Genomic DNA, 21,955 nt, shown 5'->3' with positions numbered 1-21,955 from the left:
CTCTCCATTTCTGTGCAAGCCTAGTGAGAAGCCATGGCCAGCAAGAGGAAGCAACAGCCATCTGCTTGGACCTCATTTGAGAAGGGCTGAAATGGGCCACCTGTCCCCAGACTTCCCTCCCACGCAGTCTGTCAGAGTCTGACCACTAGGAGAAGGTCTGAGAATGTTAAGGTTTGAAGAGACCCAAAAGCCTAGCCTTCCAGCAGAAGCCTCCGTCCCTACAGGCTGGGGCAAAGAGGGCTGACCCCAGGTGGCAGCACGCGGGTCACATTTGTCTCACATAATTTGGCCACTGGTGAGTCTAAGCACTGTGGCCAAAGGGTTGGGAGTTCCCACTCAGAAGTAAGACTGCCGGGATCTAAATCCCGGTTCTGCCACTTCCTATCTGAAAAACACATGCCTCCGTTTCATTCTCTATAAAACACAGCCCCATCACCAGGCTGAAGGCAGACGCTTTGAGGCAGATCCTTCACCAGCCCATCTTGCCGATGAGAAAACTGAGGTGAATGAGCCGGCACTGGGACCCCAGGTGCTTCACTCCAAGCACAGAGATCTTGCCGCTTCAGCAGGCCAACTTCCCTCCCCAGGGAAGGCTGGGAAACAGTAACCGGAGAAGCGGGCAGGAGGGACTCAGAACCCTGCCCGGCCCCCAGGAGGGTCTCTGCCTGGATGCCAGGCTCAAAGCTGGCCAGTCCTGCCATTCCTCTTGCCTCTGGTTTTTCCGAATTCTGCCTCTCCCTCTGGAAAGCCATTGCAGGCAGGGTTCTCCCAAGCCTCGTTTACAAAATTATAAGCTTCCTTTGTCCCCAGTCTCCTCTGGTTACAATAACACTCATCGGCTCTCCAGAGCTTTCAGGGGCATGGAAAATGTGACTTCACTCCTCAAGGATTTCTGATTTAACAAAATGGCATTGGGGAAAGAAAATGAAAAAGAATGTCTCTGTCCATCCCTGATAGAAAAGGCAATAGGGCTCCAGCCTCCCAGCCCAGAGTCAGGGCCAAGAGCTCCCAGAGGGCCCAGAAGGCAGAGACAGAGGACCCTCCCTCCCTCTTGCACCCCACAGGCTGGAAATCAGCCTCTCTGGGTGATGTCTAAGGGGAACAGGGAGGGAAAGGGTCACTGAAGACAGGTGTCAAAGGCAAGAAATAAATACATTCTGTCTTGCCATTCCCCAGTTTGGCAACTTTATTATTCCTTACCTTCTTTATTCAGTCAGTCCATCAGTCACTTGTCCTAAGTGCTTAAAATGAGTGACTTTGGTGTCCAACCATGGGGACAGTATTCTGGCTCTGCCATCTTTCCAAGCCTCAGTTTTCTCATCTGCAAAATAGAGACAATATAGTCTGGACCTTACAGGGCTGCTGTGAAAACTAATGAGACAATCTGTGCCAAGGACTTCACACCAGGCCAGCAGATCAGAAGCTCTCGAGACAGGGTAGCTCTTGGTGCTGTCATTCATTCCCGCAAACCTCTGTCAAGCAGAGCAAGGTGTCTGAGGCTGTACTGTTGGGAGTACCCATCTCATGGCACCTGCAGTCTAGATACCCAGCCCTGGAGGCTCCTAGCTGGCCCATTACTTTAAGTCCTGAACACCAGGACTAGTCCAATAGGTAGACTCACAAGGTAAGGAGAAGGGCTTAGTGAGTGCTTGTTGCATACAAGACACTGTGCAGGTGCTAGGGAAAATTCTGAAATAGCAACTATAAATCAAACTCCACAATTTCAGGTATATGAGAAATACAATTTTTTAAAAATTTCTTTAAATCAAGTTAAATCCATCTCTGAGCCCCCATCCCACCTGGGACAGGAAATTCGTTCCTGGTCATTAATGGAACCTGGCCGTCCTCTCTCTCACCAGCATCATTGGAAGGGGTGCATGCATGGTCACTGGCCATTTGTCCCCAGTGGGGACAAATGAGATACCTGATGCAAGGCCACACAGTACCCAGGAGCCCAGGGGCTCTGCTGCTTCTGTGCCAACCAGTGCCAGAGAAAGCTGGTCATAGACACATCACAGTCAGCCCTCTGAGGTCCTGCCCACCCCGGGCATTGCCAGGGAAAAGGGTGCTGTGCTTCCTGGACTCTTCCCTCAAAGGCACTCACATCTCAAAGAACTCAGGCTCCCAAAAAGGAACAAAAAAGAAAAGAAAGCAATTCCTACTCCCTGGCCTGCAGCAGCAGACTCCCAAAGCCGGGCTCCCAAAGGAGCAGGCTGTTTACATGGGAGTTGGGGCAGTGGAGACAAAAATATAGGGATAACAGAAAATGAATCATTGTATCTCAGAGATGGCCCCTCTAAAGAGGTGACTTCCAGGGGCTCCTAACAAGACACTTGTACCTCCTCCACCTTCTACTCCTACCCCATCACCCACAGGCAGAGGAAGCAGCAAACCATGTGGTGACATTTCAGGTCTAACAAAAAGCCCTCCAGGAAGTAAATCAATCTCCCCAAAGCTTCCTGAACACCTACACCCTCCTTCTTCTAAGGCAGATGTCCTGGAGAGGTCTCTGTCAAAAGGGATCTGTTGACTTACCACTGTCACGTTGCTGAGGCCAGGGCAACAGGGAAGACAAGTGTTAACTGGGAAGCAATACTTATCCAATAAGGGAAATAGGTATTTATTTAGCATCTACTAGGTACCACCAGGTGATTTCACAAACATCCTACCTGCTCATCACAACCATGCAAAATGAGTACTTCATTCCGTTATTGATAAGGAAACAAAGGTCCTGGGAAAGTGGCCAAGGTCACAGAGCTGTATTATGACAAAGCTGAGAACACTCAACCAATACTTAATAATAATACTATCACTTAGGGTACTATTATCATTCCCATTTTATAGAAGAGACTCTGAGGCACAGCAATTAAATGATCTGTAAGGGCCAAGAAGGCTGCCCCTGAGGCCCGAGCTATTTACCCCCTCATTTTTCTGCCTCTGCATGAGAAGCAACTGGTTGGAAAGTCCCACCAGTTCCGGGAATTCATGTTCTGCCCAGATTCCTGCAAACGAGTAGGAAAGCACTACCAAGGATTCTGGTGGCTTTGCATAGGACTTAAAGACTCACATTATTTTGAAATAAAGTTTTGCAAAGAATACAAATGCAAATATTTAGAAACCAATTACAGAGCATTGCTTTGGGCAGCAAAAGACAAAAACCCCTACGTGCCTCACTGCCTTCTCTACTCACCCCCCGCATTAATTCAAAGGCCTGGAATCCCTGCCTCTGTTCAATAAGCAGAGATGGCTCTAAAGAGAGGACCCAACGTGCTGAGCAGTCTTGGATAAAGGAACACCAACAGTCAGAGACGGAAAGATCCCTTTGTCGGACAGATGAGAAAACTGAGGTCCGCGTGACGGAGCAACTTGCCCAGGGTCAGGCACCTGCGTAGGCACCTGGACACATGTGCGTGTACACGCATGCAAGGCCGCGCACGCTGGGGCTCTGGCCGGCACGGCCCTCACGTGTCCTCACGCACGTATTCCCCGCATCGGTTCCCCCAGCGAGCCCCTGCCCGGGCCTCCGGAGCTGCTCACACGCAAGTGAAGACTGCCCCCTGGTGGTCGGGAGCCCTCTGGAGGTCTGCAGGGCCCGTGTCCTGCGCCCGTAATCCCTGAAAGGGGCTCCTCTGGAATCACCCCCAGGCCCTGGGGCCAGGATCGAGGTTGCTCAGGGAACTGGGCTTACATGGGTGTGGGCTGGGACTTCTGGGGTCTTAGAACCAGGGAAATAATAAAGCAGGGGCTTGATGTTGCAAGTTTAGTCCCTGGAAGCTGATTGAAAATGGAGATGAGCAACAGGAAATTTTTGGGGGGTGCTTTCTAGAGATCAACACCTCTTCCAAGGAAGGGACACAAGCAGGGCTGGGCAGAGAGAGAACGTGGGCTGCAGCACAGTCACCTGAGGGCCGGGAGCACGGACGTTAGTATGGCCCTCTGGGACTAACAGGTTTAGCAAATAAAAATACAGGATGCCCAGTTAAATTTGAATTTCAGATACATGTGAAAGTTTTGTATAAATATGTTCCATGCAAGGAGAGGAGGGTGTCTGTGCAAAAGCAGTGGGAGTTGGGGGTTGCAGTGGTGATGCAGACTGCTTACATATAGAGAGATGTAACAAACAGGTAGAACAGTCACCCACCACATTGGTGGTTTCTGTGGATTAAACAAACTGTGGATTGAAAATATTGGGGGGGAAATGGCTGGTTACGACTGGACCAAACATGTACAGGCTTTTTTTTCTTGTCATTTTTTCCTAAACACTATAGTATGACGATTATTTATGTAGCATTTACATTGTATTATGTATTACAAGTAATCTACAGGTTACAGGAGGATATGTGTAAGTTACATGCAAATACTACACCATTTTACATAAGGCATTTGAGCATCCATGGATTTTGGTATCTGAGGGAGTTCTGAAACAAACCCCCCATGGATACTGGGGGACAATTACACTAGGGATAATAGGAGCCATGTTTCTCACTACTGGAAATGAGAGTAGGAAATATGGAAAAAAGAAAACAAGAATAAACCCAGTGGAATTTGAGATATTGGTGTGAGCTCACTTTGCAATATATAGAGGTATAAAATACAGATATAAATGCATGAAGGACTATTATGGACTGCATGTTTGTATGTAGAACTACTGTGGACTGCATATTTGTATCCCTCTCCCAAATTCATAGTTAAACCCTAACCCCCAATGGGATAATACTAGGAAGTTAAGCATTTGGAAGGCAGTTAGGTTTAGATGAGGTTATGAGGGTAGAGAACCCCATGATTGGACTGTATCTTTTAAGAAGAGAGAGAGACTACAGCTTGCTCTCTCCACCATGTGGGGATACAGTGAGAAGATAGTCATCTGCAAACCAGGAAGTGGACTTCACCAGACATGGATTCTGCACCCTGATCTTGGACTTCCAGCCTCCAGAATTGTAAGAAATGCATTTCTGTTGTTTAAGCCACCTAGTCTATGGTATCTTGTTATAGAAGCCCAGAGTAAGAAAATGACTCTAGATACAAAGTTGGAATGTGTGTGTGTATAGTTTGTTTGCTTGTATGTACATCTATATCTACATATGTAGATATATGAGGATATATGTAGCGATACATACATTTTCTATCTCTACTGAGAAGGTGTGGGGATAGCAACACCCTAATAACAATGACTACATTCCTTGGTTTCTAAATACCATTCTGTGCTAAAAGAAACCAGAGCTCCTTGCAGAAAGCCACTTCTAAGACCAGAGCTGAAAAAGTACTGTCAATTACTAAGTGACAGTGACAGTTATTACAACATCCAACTATGATTGTTGATTTCTCCCTTTAGTTGTTTCATTTTTTGTTTCATGTATCTTGAAGTGCTATTATTAAATACATACACATTTAGAATTGATATCTCTTCTCAAGGAATTGACCCCTTTATCATCTGCATTAGTCACCTTGGCCTGCCTAACAAAATGCCACAGACCAAGTGGCTTACACAACAGAAGTTTACTTTATTACTGTTCTGAAGGCTGGAAAGTCCATGATCAAGGTGGCAACAGGGTTGGTTCTGGTGAAGCCTGTCTTCTCTCCTTGGCTTACAGATGGCCACCTTGTTGTGTCTTCATGTATTAGTCTGCTCTCACATTGCTAATAAAGACATACCTGAGACTGGGTATAAAGGAAAGAGATGTAATGGACTCACAGTTTCACATGGCTTGGGAGGCCTCACAATCACACAATCATGGTGGAAGATGAATGAGGAGCAGAGTCACATCTTACATGGCGGCAGACAAGAGAGCTTGTGCAGGGGATCTCCAATTTATAAAACCATCAGATCTCATAAGACTTACTCACTACCATGAGAACAATATGGGGGAAACCACCCCCATGATTCAATTATCTCCACCTGGCCCCACCTTTGACACGTTACAATTCAACGTGAGATTTGGGTGGGGACACAACCAGACCATATCACTTCACATGGTATTTCTTCCATGTATGCAGAGAAAGATCTCTCGTGTCTCTTCCTCTTCTTATATGGATACCAGTCCTATTGGCCCCACCATTATGGCCTCCTTTAACTTTAATTTTGTAAAGGCTCTATCTCCGAATACAGACACTTTGATGGTTAGGACTTCAACATATTAATTTTGAGAAAACACAATTCAGTTCAACAAATAATCTGTACCATTATGACCCATGATCATCTTTATCTTCTCCTCTATTTTGTCAGATATTAATATAGCTATACCAGCTTTTTTATGTTTGATGCTTGCATAAATAGCTTTTTCCATTCTCTTACCTTTGTCAGTGTGTTAATACTTAACACGCATCTCTTCTAAACAGTGTTTTTCTGTGTCTTGCTTTTTAATTGTCTGACAAACTCTGCATTTCAATTTGAGTGCTTAGTCTTTTATTAATTAAATTATTGATGTGGTTTGCTTTAATTCTACTATCTTGCTACTTGTTTTATCTGTTCCCTCTATTCTTCATTCTTTTGTTTCTCCTTTCCTGTCTTAATTGAGTACTTTTTAGTATTCTGTTTTCTCTATTGGCTTTTTAATCATACCTCTTTGTGGTTTTGTTTGTTTGTTTGTTTGTTTTTTGCAGAGACGAGTGAACATTTATTTTTGTACCTTTCTTCCTATGTGTATTTCAAGTCTTTTTCAAAACAAGGTCCCAGGAATCTCCAGATTCAATTACGTCCCTGGGCTTGATTGACTGCTGCAGGAGTCTTAGTGAGCCTTGTACAAATGCTAGAGTTATTCATTTACCAACATTAAACCCTAGGATAGAAGATGCAACAAAGCAGGTTTCCTTCGTCCATGGAATATGCTGATTTCAGACGAGGCAACAGCCAATGTAGAAAACGCTGTAATTTTTCCTTGGAACTGGACTGTGATGAGAGGTGCTTGCCATGAACATAGCTAGTCTTTCTTTGACCCTTCCTTTCCAGTTTTTGAAGATAAAGCAGGAAATAATCTTCTCTGAAGATACTTGATAAAAATTCCCCCCAAAAAAACAAAAACACATGCTTCCACTTCACTGATAAAAATTTACTGCAGTTTGACACCTGGGTCTAGTTCAGCTGGCGGATGAGCTGATTGATGTGTTCACGCCATAGCCAGGTGTGCCCATCTCCTTGAGGAAGCCCACTCTATTTTTGGTAGCATGACAGGCCACTGAGAGGTAGAAAGGGCACAAGAACCATGAGATCTCCTCGAAGTGCTTCCCTGGGAAGGCAATTTCATGAATGAGGTCTTCCAAGCAAATGACACCAAACTTCAAACTTCCCTAGGTGCTCCTCAATCACTGTGTTGTCTGTCAGAGGGATGGTCTTATTCTTGACCTTGGCTTGTCCACGTTTGAAAATGAGTTCCCGGACAGACTTCAGATTTGGAAATCCCTAGGTCACATAAGGTTCTACTATATGCAGCATTTTTAGGTTCTGGGGGGTGACTTTTACAAGACACCACTAAAAAGTTTCTTTAGGCAAAGTCTTGCAATGGTTCTCTGCACCAGTAAACATGCCATCAATCCTTTCGATGTGTACAGTGAAGGCCAAGGAATGTTTATCTGGTGATTCCAAGGCATGAGGTTTCACTTCTAGTCGTCTGAGACACACCTTGTCACGTTTCTGCCTCCAGGAATCATGTAGAAATGATTCCAGTCACTTAAACCTGAGCCCTTTTCCTTTCCTCTGCTCCTTCTTTGCCAAAAGTGCCTGCTTTGCCTGGGTGGCTTTGAGGGCTTGATAAGCCTTCCTGTTTTTCAGGAGATTTTCTGGAACCAAAGGGATTTTTCTTTGCTCTTGCTCCACCATCTTTCTAGTGTGACAACTACCTGTACTTTTTATTTTAGTAATTGCTTTAGAGGTTACAATAGGCATTCTTATCAGACTTTATCTTGAAATAATATACCATACACATAATCTGAGATACTTAACATAGTATAACCTCATTTACCTGCAATCCATCTTTTGTGTTATTATTGCCATATACATATTTCTGCATGAATTATAAACTCCACAATACAATGTTATTAGTTTTAAATGAAAATGTGAACTTTTGAATAATTCAAGAAAATAAAAACATAGGGCTATATTTATTCACGTTTTCCATATGCCATATTCTTCAATCCTTTCTGTAGATCCAGATTCTCTCTAGTAGCATCTCTCTTCAGCTTAAAGAACTTCCTTTAGCATTTAGTGTAGTACAAGTATGCTGTTGGAAAATTCTCTCTGCTTTTATGTTTAACTTAATATACCTTTATTTGTCTTCATTTCTGAAAGCTATCTTCACTGAATATTTAATCCAACATTGATAATATATTTCTTTCTGCAATTTAAAGATGTTATTCCATTGTCTTCTGGCTTTCAATTTTTATGATGAGAAGCCAGCTATAATTCTTATCATTGTTCTCCCATATATAATGTGCATTTTTATTTGGTTACTTTTAAGAAATTTTTTCCAGTTTTTGTTTTTTTTTTTTTATACTTTAAGTTCTAGGGTACATGTGCACAACATGCAGGTTTGTAACATATGTATACTTGTGCCATGCTGGTGTGCTGCACCCATCAACTCGTCAGCACCCATCAACTAGTCATTTACATCAAGTATAACTCCCAGTGCAATCCCTCCCCCCTCCCCCCTCCCCATAATAGGCCCCAGTGTGTGATGTTCCCCTTCCCGAGTCCAAGTGATCTCATTGTTCAGTTCCCACCTATGAGTGAGAACATGCGGTGTTTGGTTTTCTGTTCTTGCGATAGTTTGCTGAGAATGATGGTTTCCAACTGCATCCATGTCCCTAGAAAGGACACAAACTCATCCTTTTTTATGGCTGCATAGTGTTCCATGATGTATATGTGCCACATTTTCTTAATCCAGTCTGTCACTGATGGACATCTGGGTTGATTCCAAGTCTTTGCTATTGTGAATAGTGCCGCAATGAACATACGTGTGCATGTGTCTTTATAGCATCATGATTTATAATCCTTTATATACCCAATAATGGATGGCTGGGTCATATGGTACTTCTAGTTCTAGATCCTTGAGGAATCACCATACTGTTTTCCATACTGGTTGAACTAGTTTACAATCCCACCAACAGTGTAAAAGTGTTCCTATTTCTCCACATCCTCTCCAGCACCTGTTGTTTCCTGACTTCTTAATGATTGCCATTCTAACTGGTGTGAGATGGTATCTCATTGTGGTTTAGATTTGCATTTCTCTGATGGCCAGTGATGACGAGCATTTTTTCATGTGTCTGTTGGCTGTATGCATGTCTTCTTTTGAGAAATGTCTGTTCATATCCTTTGCCCACTTTTTGATGGGGTTGTTTTTTTCTTGTAAATTTGTTTGAGTTCTTTGTAGGTTCTGGATATTAGCCCTTTGTCAGATGAGTAGATTGCAAAAATTTTCTCCCATCCTATAGGTTGCCTGTTCACTCTGATGGTAGTTTCTTTTGCTGTGCAGAAGCTCTTTAGTTTAATTAGATCCCATTTGTCAATTTTGGCTTTTGTTGTTGTTGCTTTTGGTGTTTTAGACATGAAGTCCTTGCCCATGCCTATGTCCTGAATGGTATTACCTAGGTTTTCTTCTAGGGTTTTTATGGTATTAGGTCTAACATTTAAGTCTCTAATCCATCTTGAATTAATTTTCATATAAGGAGTAAGGAAAGGATCCAGTTTCAGCTTTCTACTTATGGCTAGCCAATTTTCCCAGCACCATTTATTACATAGGGAATCCTTTCCCCATTTCTTGTTTTTGTCAGGTTTGTCAAAGATCAGATGGCTGTAGATGTGTGGTATTCTTTCTGAGGACTCTGCTCTGTTCCATTGGTCTATATCTCTGTTTTGGTACCAGTACCATGCTGTTTTGGTTACTGTAGCCTTGTAGCATAGTTTGAAGTCAGGTAGTCTGATGCCTCCAGCTTTGTTCTTTTGACTTAGGATTATCTTGGCAATGCGGGTTCCTTTTTGGTTCCATATGAACTTTAAAGTAGTTTTTTCCAATTCTGTGAAGAAACTCATTGGTAGCTTGATAGAGATGGCATTGAATCTATAAATTACCTCGGGCAGTATGGGCATTTTCAAGATATTGATTCTTCCTATCCATGAGTATGGTATGTTCTTCCATTTGTTTGTGTCCTCTTTTATTTCACTGAGCAGTGGTTTGTAGTTCTCCTTGAAGAGGTCCTTGACATCCCTTGTAAGCTGGATTCCTAGGTATTTTATTCTCTTTGAAGCAATTGTGAATGGAAGTTCATTCATGATTTGGCTCTCTGTTTGTCTGTTACTGGTGTATAAGAATGCTTGTAATTTTTGCACATTAATTTTGTATCCTGAGACTTTGCTGAAGTTACTTATCAGCTTAAGGAGATTCTGGGCTGAGATGATGGGGTTTTCTAAATATACAATCATGTCATCTGCAAACAGGGACAATTTGACTTCTTCTTTTCCTAACTGAATACCCTTGATTTCTTTCTCTTGCCTGATTGCCCTAGCCAGAACTTCCAACACTATGTTGAATAGGAGTGGTGAGAGAGGGCATCCTTGTCTTGTGCCAGTTTTCAAAGGGAATGCTTCCAGTTTTTGCCCATTCAGTATGATATTGGCTGTGGGTTTGTCATAAATACCTCTTATTATTTTGAGATACGTTCCATCAATACCTAGTTTATTGAGAGTTTTTAGCATGAAGGGCTGTTGAATTTTGTCAAAGGCCTTTTCTGCATCTATTGAGATAATCAGGTGGTTTTTGTCTTTGGTTCTGTTTATATGCTGGATTACGTTTATTGATTTGCATATGTTGAACCTATCCAGTTTTAACTTTCAGAAGTTGGACTATCAAAATGCCTAGGTGTGATGTTCCCTGTATTTATCTTGATTGAGATTCACTGAGCTTTCTATATGTGTGACTTACTGATTTTGACCAATTTTGGAAAATTGGTGGGAAGAGCCATTATTAAAATTTTTTAAATCCTTATTTGAAAATCTTTATCCCTAGGTCACCAGTCCTCAACCCTTTTGGCAGTAGGGACTGGTTTCGTGGAAGACAAGTTCTCCCCGGATGAGGGTGGGGGTGGGGAACAGTTTCAGGATGAAACTGTTTCACTTCAGATCATCAGGTATTAGATTCTCATAAGGAGCATGCAGCCTACACCTCTCGCATGTGCAGTTCACAATAGGGTTTACACTCCTGTGAGAATCTAATGCTGCCACTGATCTGACAGGAGGCGGCACTCAGGCAGTAATGCTCACTCACCTGTTGCTCACCTGCTGCTGTGCAGCTCAGTTCCTAACAGGCGATGGGCTGGTACTGGTCTTCAGTCCTGGGGTTGAGGACCCCTGCCCTAGGTTGTCCATGGACTTGTTTCTAATTGAGGTCTTTCCTGTTTCTTCATCTGCAATTTTTTTAGTTTGGAAAAAATCTCAAATTTTCAAGAAAGTTGCCCAAATGAAGCAAATCTTTTTTTCTCTAAATTATTTGAGAGGCAATTTCCAACAAGATGCCCTTGCTCACTGAACACTTTTGTATGTACGTATTGCCTATAACAAGGATATTCTGCAATATAACCTAATGAGATCATCAAGGTCAGGAAATTAATGCTACCATTATTACTATTATCTCATCTTCAGATCTCATTCATGGTTAGTTGTCTTAATAATGTCCTTTACTGTAAAATATTATAGTCCAGAAACTCACGATGGATTTAGATGTCATGTCTCTTTAGTCTCCTTTAGTCCATAACAATTTCTTTGTTTCCTTGCATTTCATAATCATGACTTTTTTGAAGATTATAGGATGGTTATTTCATAATATGTCCCTCAACATAGATTTGTCTTAAGTTTCTCCATGGTGTATTTTAGTTTTTGCATCATTGGCAGAAATATCACCAAAGTGAGCTGTACAACTTGAGGTGGGACATCCTTGTTATTTATCTCACTAATGGAACAAGTTATGCACAGAAAATTTACCAAGAGAGACCATATTTTTTATGAGGCTTTACTTTTGTGAGACCCTATAAAGTCTCAATAAATTTAATAGTATTAGAGAAATACCAAGTTTTTTTATCTGACCACAATAGAATCAGATTAGAAATCAAAAATAGAAAAATAACTAGAAAATCTCTATTTAGAAACCAAATGCTGTAAGTCTAAATAATCCATAGGTCAAAGAATAAATCAAAAGAAATTGTAAAGCATTTTTCACTGAATGAAAATGAAAACACAACAGAGCAAAATCTACAGAATGTTACTGAAGCATAAATTAAGGGGAAATATATGGCACTAAATGCCTATATTAGTAAAGAGGACAAGTCTCAAGTCAATGGCCTCATCTTCCACCTTAAGAAACTAGAAAAGAAGATTAAATCCAACCCAGTGTAACGGGAATAAAGAAAATAACGAAAAATCAAGTGGAATTCAATGAAATAGAAATCAGAAAAATAATACAGAAAATTATGAAACCAAAAGTTGGCTCTTTGATAATATCAGTAAAATTGACAAATTTCTAGCTAGACTAATACAGAAAAAAGAAACAGAGATGACACAAATTACCAGTATCAGGAATGAGAAAAGTGGCATGACCATGGCTTCTAAAGATATGAAGAGGAAAAAAGAGGATACTGTGGACAATTTTAGGCCAATAAATTGAAAAACATAGATATAATGGACAAATTATTTGAAAGACATGAACTACCAAATCTCAATCATGAGAAATAAATAATATTTATACTGATAACCCTATACTTATTAAGCTAATTGAATTTGAGTTAAAATTCTTCTCATACATACACACACACACACACTCACACAAACCATGTGCAGGTCCAGAAAATGACAAACGTGAAAGAACTTCATAAGTAATTTTTTTTTAATTTCAATAGCTTTAGGGGTACAAGTGGGTTTTGGTCACGTGGATGAATCATATAGCGGTAAAGTCTGAGCTTTTAGTGTACTCGTCACTCAAATAGTGTACATTGTACTCAATAGGTAATTTTCCATCCCTTACCCCCTCCCAACCTCCCCACTTCCGAGTCTCCAATGTCCATTATACCACTCTGTATGCCACTGGGTACCCATAGCTTAGCTCCCACTTAGAACATGCAGTATTTGGTTTTCAGTTCCTGAGTTATTTCACTTAGGATGACAGGCTTCAATTCCATCCAAGTTGCTGCAAAAGACATTATTTCATTATTTATGGCTGAATAGCATTCCATGGTGTGGGGGGGGGGGCGGGGGTGGAGGTGTATGTGTGTGTATGTATATATATACACTTCAGATATATATACAGATGGTGCCACTGCAGTCCAGCCTAGGCAACAGAGGGAGACTCCATGTCAAAAAAAAAAAAAGGTGGAATGCTGCCTTTGTTTTTGTCCTTTTATGGCTTCTTCTGGTCATTGTCATAGTGACTGTCAATCATCATGGCACTGGTATGAGTATTGTTTAGCATGGAAATGTGATTATAATAAAGCCTGAGGTACTTTTGAAGTCACTCCTCGTCTATCTTGGTTCTAACCATCTCAGCTGCTGTGGTTACAAAGGGACCATTTTTATCACAGGTGTCCTGTTTCTTAAAGATAAGCAGAGTTAGGACAGATAGAAGTTCAGCTGTGTTATGTAGGCATTACACCAGTGGGAATAGATCAAATGGTAGATCTAGTTTTAGTTCTTTGAGAAATCTCCATACTGTTTTCCATAATAGTTGTAGTAATTTACATTCCCACCAGCAGTGTATAAGTGTTCCCTTTTCACCACGTCCACACCAATATCTCTCGAGTTTTAACTTTTTAAGAATGACCACTATGGCTGGGGTAAGATAGTATCTCATTGTGGTTTTAATTTGCATTTCCCCAATGATTAGTGATGTTGAGCATTTTTTCATATGTTTCTTGGCCATTTGTATATCTTCTTTTGAGAAATGTATGTTCATGTCATTTGCCCATTTTGAATGGAATTATTTGATCTTCAACAAAGACAAAAACGTATACTAAGGAAAGGACACCCTATTCAATAAATAGTGCTGGGAAAATTGTTTAGCCACATACAGAAGCGTGAAACTGGATCGCCATCTCTCACCATATACAAAAATTATCTCAAGATTAAATCTAAGACCTGCAAACATAAAGATTATAGAAGAAACCCTAGGAAAAACTCTTCTGGACATTGGCCTAAAGAATTTATGACAAAGATCCCAACAGCAAATGCAACAAAAAACAAAAATAAATAAATGAACCTAATTAAACTAAAAAGCTTTTGCACACCAAAAGAAAGAATCAACAGAATAAACAGACAACCTAAAGAATGGGAGAAAATATTTGCAAACTATACCTCTGATAAAGGATTAATGTCCAGATTCTACAGAGAACTCAAACAAATCAGCAAGAAAAAAATTCACAAACAACTATTAATATAAGGAGTTATTTGTAAAACTCAAGCAGATTTCAAACCTAGAAGAAATGAATTTTTTTAAAAATTCATAACTTGCTACAATTAACCTCAGAAGTGATAGAAAGTCAAAATAAACAAATTTCCAGAAAGGAAATGAAGTAGTAAAATAGCTCCCCACTAGGATTTCACAGCCTACATAGTGTTACAGAGACACTATATCCAAGTTTGTTGTTGTTGTTGTTGTTTGAGATGGAGTCTCACTCTGTCCCGCAGGCTGGAGTGCAGTGATGCAATCTCTGCTCATTGCAAGGGCCGCCTCCCGGGTTCACGCCATTCTCCTGCCTCAGTCTCCCAAGTAGCTTGGACTACAGGCGCCCACCACCACGCCTGGCTAATTTTTTGTATTTTTAGTAGAGATGGGGTTTCATTGTGTTAGCCAGGATGGTCTCGATCTCCTGACCTCATGATCCTCCCCCCTCGGCCTCCCAAAGTGCTGGGATTACAGGCATGAGCCACCATGCCCAGCCTATATCCAAGTTTTAAAGAGCAGATGATTACAATACTGTTTATTCCAGAGCATTGGAAAAAGAAGGAAAACCTTAAATGAAGTAATAAAATAGTTTCCCCCTAAAATTTCACAGCCTACATAGTGTTACAGAGACATTATATCCAAGTTTTAAAGAGCAGATGATTACAATACTCTTTAAACTATTCCAGAGCATTGGAAAAAGAAGGAAAATCTTCAAATTCTTTTTATGATGTATGTATAATATTAATATCAAAACTTGAGAAAGAGGCCAGGTGTGGTGGCTCGTGCCTGTACTCCCAGCACTTTGGGAGGCCAGGGCAGGCAGATCGCTTGAACCTAGGAGTTCTAGACCAGCCTGGGAAACATGGCAAAACCCCATCTCTACAAAAAATAGAAAACTTAGCCACACATGGTGGTGCACGCCTGTAGTCCCAGCTACTCAGGGGGTTGAGATGGGAGAATTAACTGAGCCCAGGGAGATTGAGGCTACAGTGAGCTGTGATCATATCACTGCACTCCAGCCTGGGCAACAGAGTAAGACTGTCTCAAAAGAAAAAAAAAATGAAAGAAAAAAATAACTTGAGAAGGACTGCACATGAACACAAACACAAACACACACAAAAGGAAATTCTGTATCAATTTCATTTAGGGAGATATATGTCCAAATATGAAATGAAAAATTAGCAAAAATCATGAGCACATTAAGAATAAAACATCACTATTTCTACCTCTGATATGAAGGAGTAAAACACCTAACAAATCAATCTTTCCATAAATGACAACTACAATCTCTGGGGAAAAAAGTTAAAAGTAAAAAATAAGCCAACTACCCTGCCATTGAAAAGCGATCAATGAGAGGAGGCAGTAGCAGATGTGGGATAAAATTCATGTTTTGTGGCTTGACTCTGGGAGTAGCAGCAGCTGTTGTGGTGGTACTCGGCAGCAGAAACTCCAATAGAAAAGCATATCATCATTCTCGCTGAAGGAACTAAAGAAAGGATACTGGGGAAACCAGAGCTGCCAAAGAGAGAGGATACCCTAGAAAGGAGAAAACCAAAGAGGAAGAATCCCAAAATCTGTATATGAACTCTGTCCAGTCTGGTTCCCCTGAAACACTTACGTACAGGGCAGACTGGAGGCGGTCTGAACTGAGATCTGAATTTCCACACGCTACAGGCAAGAGAGACTTTGAAGTATGACTCTCCCAAGTTAATTGCTTCATAAAACAACACATCAACACTATTTGGAACAATATAACAAACTCCAGAGCCTCCACAACATAACATTCAAAAGATCTAGAATACAATTTAAAATAATTAACATACAAAGAACCAGAAAAGTGTGACCCATTCTCAAGGGAAAAAGCAACTAACTGGGGTTCAGTCCTGAGAAGAACCAGGTGTTAGAATGATCAGATAAAGACTTTAAAGCAGCCATTATACCTATGCGCAGTGGGGTAAATGGAACCTTCTCAAAATAAATGAAAAGATCAGAAATCTCAACAGAGAAAAAATAAAATAAAATAACCAAAAAGAGATTTTATCTGAAATATTTAATATCTAAAATAAAATTCACTGGATGGGCCTATTTGCAAAATGGAGATGACAGAGGAAAGAATCAGTGAACTTAAGGAAATCAACCAATCTGAAGAAGAGGGGACAAGAGCACCTCAAAGACATGTGGAATAATTTCAATAGAAGAAGAAGAAGAGAATGGAGCAGAAAAAAACATTTAGAGAAAAAGGTCTGAAAACTCTCTACATTTGGTATAAGATGTGAATGTGCAAAACTAAGAAGCTCAGCAAGCACCAAAGAGAAAATATTTAAATAAAAACTTTCTTGGTAACATCATGGTCAACCCACTGGACCCAAGGAAAAAGAGAAAATCTTGAAAGCAGACAGACAAAAATGAAATGTTACATTTTTATCTGGACAACAACAGTTTAAATGACTATAGACTGCTCAGATGTCAGAGGTCAGAAGACTGGAGAACAACATCATTAAAGTGCCGAAATAAGAAAACTATCAACACGGAATTTTATATCTAGTTAAACTTGAAAAGTAAAAGCAAAATACATTTTCAGATAAAAGAAAAGTAAATGAATTTCTTCTAGTCATTAATTCTGGCTTATGAGAGATGATACCAGAGGTAAACTCAGATCTTTAGGAATAAATGGAGACCAACAGAAACAGTGAGTATCTGAGTAAATCTGAGTAAATATAGAAGTCTATTTTTCCAATAATTTCTTTCAAATAAATATGAATAAGGAAAAATTGTGAAATTCTCTTGTGCAGTTTATAATGTATATAATACAACTGTAACATAAATGCAGGTGAGGTCATAAATTAATCTATAGAGTCACAAGGTGCCTATATTTTATGTAAAGTGGTACAATAGTAATCTTAAATAGATTGAGAAAAGTTAATGATATGTTGTAATGCTTAGAACAATGACAAAAATAAAATTTTAAAAAACAAAGAGGTATAGATTAAAAATTAATAAATACATAAAATGAATTAAAAATGCTTGAGCAATCCAGAAGAAAGTAGAAAAACAGGAAAATAGAAACAAAAAATAAGTGAGACAAACATAAAACAAATAACAAAATGGCAGAACTAAGTTCAAACATATCAATAATTATATTAATTATGAATGGCTTCAACATCCAAATAGAAAGACAGAGGTTAGAGAAATGCATTTAAAAATAAACAATAAAAAACATAACCTAACACACTTTAAATATAAAGATAGGAATAAGTTGAAATTAAATGAATGCAAAAAGATATATTATGCAAGCCATAAGAGAGCTACATTAGTTATATAAATATCTCATAAAATAGAATTCAAGATAGAACAATACCAAAAATGAAGAGGGAAATTTTATAGTGACAAAAGGATCAATTCACCAATGAGACGTAATAACCATAAATGAGTATGTATCTATCAACAGAGCCTCAAAATACATGAAACAAAAATTGACAGAATTAAAAGGAGAAATAGACAATTCCGTAATCACAACAGGTTTTTAACACCTCTCTCTCAGCAAGCGATAGAGCAGCTAAAAAGAAACATCAGTAAAGATCTGTAAAAATAATGCTATTATTCAAGAATCTGAATAATAATATTCACCATGTTGACCTAACTAACAGTTACAAAACACTACCCAACAACTTCAGAATGTACATTTATTTCAAGTGTGCACTATGTGTTTGCTGAGATTTACCATAGTCTGGGCATAAAACAAGTCTCAAATTTAAAAGAATTGAAATCTTTCATACAGAATATTTCTCTAACCACAACCAAATTAAATTAGAAACAAAAAAAAGTAAGATACGCAGAAAAACCCAAAAGCTTGTGATAAGATTCTTAACACCCTCATTAGAATGTTTAAAATTAAAAAGACTGACAATATCAAATGTTGGTGAGGATGTGGAGCAACTGAAACCTTCATGCATTGTTGGTGGAAATGAGAAATGATACAACCACTTCCAAGAAGTGACAGGTTGTTTTTGTTTTTTTAAGTTAAACAGCATACTCTGGTTTTTCTTCAGATTGCATAAATCTTTTGCCTTTGACTAAAATTTTAACATACACCTACTATATGACCCCACCAGCCCATTTCTAGGTATTTACCCACAAGAAATCCAAGCATTTGTCCACAATAAGATCTGTATGTAAATGTTCACAGAAGCTTTATTCTTAATACCCAAAACACTGGAATCAACTTAAATATCCATCATTTAACTAAATGAATAAGCAAAAAAATATAGTATATTTATACAAAGGAATACTACTCAGCAATAAAACAGAACAAACTACTGATAAACACAAAAACATGGAAGAATCTCAAAATCAGGCAGAGGAAAAGAAGGCAGAAATGTATAGATAGATACATAGATACATAGATACACACACACACAGAGACATATATCTAGTATTACTCCATTTATGTAAAATCTTAAAAAATCAAGCATGTAAAGGAATAGAATCGGTGGTTGCCTGGGACTCCGAGTAGAGGGAAGGGTGTACTATAATGGGACATAAGGAATCTTTTGGGGCAGATGGAAAAGTTTTGCCTCATGATTATGGTCGCAGTTTCGTGGCTATATACAACTGACAAAATAGTGTGCCCTTTAAGTGAATTCAACTTATTGGGTGTTATTTACACCTCAAAGATGATATTTTTAAATTTCAGCACAAAAAAGTTAAAAATGGGATCAAGTGGGATTATTCTAGGAATACCAGGATAACTCCTTAAAATTCATTAATATAGTTTATTATGTCAAGAGACAATAAATAACATGTGATTATCTCCGTACATTCTGGGGGAGCATTTGATCAGATTCTGCACTCATTCTTGATATTTAAATTTAAAATCAAATAAAATAGAAATGTGTGAATATTTCCTCGACATGATAAAATGTTTTGAATAGAGAACTACAGAAGCTATTCATGCTAAAGTCAGAAATAAGACAATGATTACTATATTCACTTCCTATTGCTGCCACAGATTTCCACAAATTTAATAGCCTAAAACAACACAAATGTATTCTCTTACAGTTCTGGAAGTCAGAAGTCTAAATGGTCACACTGAGTTAAAATCAAGGTGCCAGCAGGGCTGCATTTCTTTCTGGAGGCTCTAGGAGAAAATTTATATACTTACCTTTTTCAGCTTACTAGAGGCTATCTGCATTCCTTGATTCATGGCTCTCTTCCATCTTCAAAGCCAGCATTTGCATCATTCTGACCTTGGCTTCTAACATTGCATCTCCTTCTCTGACTTTTACTCTACTGCCTGCCTCTTTTTTTTTTTTTTCTTTGAGACAGAGTCTCACTCTGTCACCCAGGCTGGAGTGCAGTGGCTGGATCTCAGCTCACTGCAAGCTCTGCCTCCCAGGTTCACACCATTCTCCTGCCTCAGCCTCCAGAGTAGCTGGGACTACAGGCACCCGCCACCTCGTCCGGCTAGTTTTTTTTTTTTTTGTATTTTTTAGTAGAGACGGGGTTTCACCATGTTAGCCAGGATGGTCTCGATCTCCTGACCTCGTGATCCCCCCATCTCGGCCTCCCAAAGTGCTAGGATTACAGGCTTGAGCCACCGCGCCCGGCCTCCTGCCTGCCTCTTACAAGGACTCTTGTGATAATCTTCCCATCTCAGGGTCCTTAACTCAATCACATCTGCAAAGTTCCTTTGCCATGTAAGTTAACACATTCACAGGTCCAAAGATTAGGACATGGACGTCTTTGGGGTGGCCATTATTCTGCCTATCACACTTACCAAGTGCAAATGAGGCTAATAATCAGATAGACAAGATGGCCTATTCAATGGATCTCCATTGGCCTCTTTACCCAGACACCCCAGTATTTGCTCAATGGGCTCACTAACAACGTGGCCACAATAGCAGGGATGGAGGTTATACAAGGGCTTGGATTTCCCTTCAAGCTTGATCTAGCTTCCACTATTGCTGAGTACGCAACTGCAGAGACCAATACTGAGTGCCCAGTACAGTATGTAACCACCCTATTAGACACCTTCCATCATGGAGGAGGAAGCAATTTACCCTTGCTGGAAGAGACATTTCCTGGAATATGGATTTGTCTTCTCTGCCTGTTGTAGTTTGACTAACAGCAGCATCCATGGACTTTCTGAATACTTGAATTACCCTCGCTATCCCTTGCAACATTGTTTCTGTCCAGGAAAAAACAATTTTAAAGCAACGGATGATAGGCTTATTTATACAGCATACACTTGTCTTATCATGGTACCTCATCATCCCAAAGCAGTTGGAGTAATAGAACAGTGAACAAACCTGTTGAAGGCTTAATCACAGCTCAGTTTTGGACTCAGCACCTTATGAGAGTTGGGTGTCATCTGCATGATGCAGTATATACTCAGAACTGGAGACTAACATATGGTTCTTTTGCTCTCACAGCCAAAAATGTGTGTATTCAGTAACTAAGGGGCAGAAATAGGAGAGGTGCCCCTCACTATTAAACATAATGGTCCCTTACAAACTTTTTTTTTCCCTTTCATTGGGCTCAGCTGACATCAAGACATAAGTGCCCAAATGAGAAATTCTTCCCCTAGGTAACTAAAAATGGTTCCACTAAACCAAGAACTAGGAACCTGTTTCTTTTTGTGCCACTAATCAACAGACAAAGGCAAAGGGGAACTAAGGTTGCTATATCTTGTGTGGCAGCAGGGAAAAGTGTGTCAAGAACCCCAGGGATCCTTTGGAGCATCTTCAGATGTTGGCAAAATTAATAGAACATACAGTGACCCAATAGAGACAGTATTCAAAGCCCTCAGGAATAAAGTTTTTGGTCGCTTCACCAGATAAATACCCAAATGATTACTACAATCTTGTGACCAGTTAGAGAAGTGAGGACAATAATAGCCACCTATACTCTCTTGCGTTATTAAAAAAAAAAAAATTACCTTTCCATTTGTTTTTTTTTTTTTTTTCCATTTCCCCACCATTTTCACAGAATGTGTTTTGGTGGATAACTTTATAACGTAACCCATGAGCTACAAAATATAAAGATGGAATTATACAGAAACTAGAGAGGGAAGGCTCATCACCAAGTGATAGTTGTAATTACTGATGGAACTTTAGGTGTCTCATCTGTTTTGGGGAAGATAGTGAGTTTGTTTGCTTTCTATCAGAGACTATTGTATTATATTAAAAGGGAAAATGTTTTTGTTGCTATCAATGTTGTTTGTCAGTTTAAGCATGGATAAAAGAATATGGTTAGTCCAAGGAACGAGTTTAATCATTATCATGGGTTGACACTCAGTCTCCATCCCATCTTCTCTCCAGTATGCTTTTCTGAATGGAAGAACCTAGAAAACTAAGAAATACATTTGCCAGATTCCATTGTAGCTAGAATTTTAGATGTAATTTATAACCTGCCAATTAGATTCATTCAAGGTTTGTGAAGTCTAAGGTGAGGAAAAGGTGGAGATAAGGTTTCTACTGCTTGTGCTATTTCCTGCTGGCATCCTGTGGAATTGCTGGTTTTTCTGTGGCAACATTAACAGA

General features: G+C 39.7%; 1 pseudogene; it reads right to left on the bottom strand.

Moving 5' to 3' along the window:
- Positions 1-7,069: 7,069 nt before the first annotated feature.
- Positions 7,070-7,825, bottom strand: LOC104661610 (annotated as a pseudogene).
- Positions 7,826-21,955: the final 14,130 nt, after the last annotated feature.

The sequence above is a fragment of the Rhinopithecus roxellana genome, chromosome 14 (assembly GCF_007565055.1).
Source record: "Rhinopithecus roxellana isolate Shanxi Qingling chromosome 14, ASM756505v1, whole genome shotgun sequence".
NCBI classification, from domain to species: domain Eukaryota; kingdom Metazoa; phylum Chordata; class Mammalia; order Primates; family Cercopithecidae; genus Rhinopithecus; species Rhinopithecus roxellana.
The sequence above is the reverse complement of the archived record's forward strand: the minus strand, read 5'-3'. Positions and strand labels throughout refer to the sequence as shown.